Raw genomic sequence first — 2500 nt, forward strand, 5'->3', positions numbered from 1 at the left:
AGGACTTGAGGGAAAAGTAGGACAAAGAAGAATTGTTCAAATAGGGAACAGATATATATTTCAAGAGCACACATCAGTGTACTAAGTTTGAGATCACCTAAAAGTCTCACCCAGCCACCAGCACAAGATCCCACAAAGAGAGATACACTCAAATATTTGCAAATCGTATGTTAAAAAAAAAAAAATAACAGTACATAACAGAGAGATGATTAACGAGGAAAAAAAATATACATTCGACTGTTTCCCTCCCAGCCAAGGACTCCGGCCAGGGTCAAAACAAAATAAAGTAATCTAATGCCAAGACAAAGACAGGAGGCAAGTTGGGAAACAGAATAAGGGGGATAGAAAACAGAGCACATGACCTGCCTTCTATGGGAAGACATTAAACCCAACCAGAAAGCAAGGCTGTAGGTCTATGAAGATTATTTCGGTCAGCATTTCCTTGGAAGATAGAGATGGATTGGCCATGTTTGTCGGATGAAGGAGGGAGCAATCCCGAAAACAGCGCTACACACCGCAGGGTAATCACAATAGGGGAAGACTACTGGAGACTTGGAAGAAAATTGGTGGAAAGAGATGGCATCCTTCGGTTGGACCTGGGGTGAGGTTCGGAAGCTGACGGAAGACAGAAGTCACTGGCGCTCCTTACTGTCGACCTTATGTGTTTATGAAACCCCTAGAGGAGTAAGAAGTAGAGTGATGGCGGCTAACGGGCTCTGATCCCCACTTCGTACAATCGCCGGGTAACGATACTTCTGCTTATCCCTTAACTCTCTCCTTACCAGCCATTTTCAGGATTTTCCCCTAAACTTCACACCCAACTAACACAAAAATAGATTTTGTATTACTCAAACAAAATAGCAGTAAGTTCTTGCAATACATAATTTCTTTAGTAAAACATTCTCTACAACACACTTTTCATTTTCTTTAATATGATGTACAAAAGAAATTTGCATAAGACAAACGTTGGTTCTGTGGTAACGAATGTGACGATTTTACCTTAGTTGGTAAAGAAAGGGTTAATCACTCGACGTTCTCCATGCGATATAAAATGCGTTGCTCTCGTGAATGTTAAGTATTTCACTGTCAATCTCGTCAAATGTTTTCTAGGGACGGCCTGATCTAGGCCTATTCTTCACGGTACTATCTCATGATGGTTCGCCCGTTACTAAGCATTAACCAATCAGAATATTTCCCGTTTCGTCCCTTGACTTTTTATTTCCTGTACGAAAAGGCCTGAGATACTCTTAGTACACGTCAAACACATAATTAAGTCAGGCCCAGTTAGTGAGTATTTCTCACAATATTTTGACACACTGATAAAAGAATTGCATCGCAAAACCAGACGACACTGCATTTTTTTCAATCATCTGTGTTAAAATTGTGAGTGATGTTCAGGATACATTCGACTGTTTCCCTCCCAACCAAAGTCTGCGGCCGGGGTGAGGACAAAATTAAGTAATCTCATTCCAAGTCAAAGACAGGCAGCTTTTGGAAAACAGATACAGGGGAATAGAAGACCCAGCAAGGACCTCACTGCCCACAATGGGAGGTCGGGGACCCCACCCAGTAATTAATTAATTAATCAAACAAACAAAAAATACTGAAATACAAATAAATAAAATAAATAATCAAATAAATAAATTCTGCCATCCTAATAATTGGGACCCAATTCTCATACGCCTTCAGTAGTGGTATTATGACACAATACGACGTAATTGCTTTATATTTAGTAACACCCCCCCCCCCCCTCTCCACTTCCTCAACAATTCGCATAATATTGAATGCTTCGTTTTTTGTTGTTTTTTTGGGGGGGGTTTGTTTTTAATGGTTTTACGGCGCTTCCAACACATTTAGGTCATATAAACACCAGTAAAAAGGACGAAAATTGGATAGTAAAGACATTCTAGATGTACACATTGGATGGACTTGAGGAAAAAAAAGTAAGACAAAGGGGAATTGTTCAAATAGGGTACTGATGTTGATTCCAAGAGCACACTATCAGTGTAGTTTGAGATCACCCAAAAGTCTCACCCATACACCAGCACAAGATCCCACTAAGATGAATACACTCAAATATTTACAAATCATATGTTAAAATTTTAAAAAATAAAAGTACACAACAGAGAGGTGATTTACAATTAAAAAACATATCATCTCCCAAAACTATAACTATACATTTGACTGTTTCCCTCCCAGAAGGATTCCGGCCAGGGTCAGGGCAAAACCACGTAATCACGTTCCAAGACAAAGACAGAAAGCAATTGGAAAACAGACACAGGGCGATAGGAGACACGGCAAGTACATCCCTGCCCACTATAGGAGGTCGGGAACCCCACCCAGACAGGGGGATAGGAGACACAGCAAGTACCCCCCCCCCCCCTGCCTGTGAGAGGTCGGGAACCCCACCCAGAAAGGGGGATAGGAGACACAGCAAGTTCCCCACTGTCCACTATGGGAGGTTGGGAACCCCACCCAGACAGGGGGATAGGAGACACAG

This window comes from Berghia stephanieae, chromosome 7, assembly GCF_034508935.2.
Source record: "Berghia stephanieae isolate SIO BIC M18660-M18661 chromosome 7, UCSD_Bste_1.3, whole genome shotgun sequence".
NCBI lineage: Eukaryota > Metazoa > Mollusca > Gastropoda > Nudibranchia > Aeolidiidae > Berghia > Berghia stephanieae.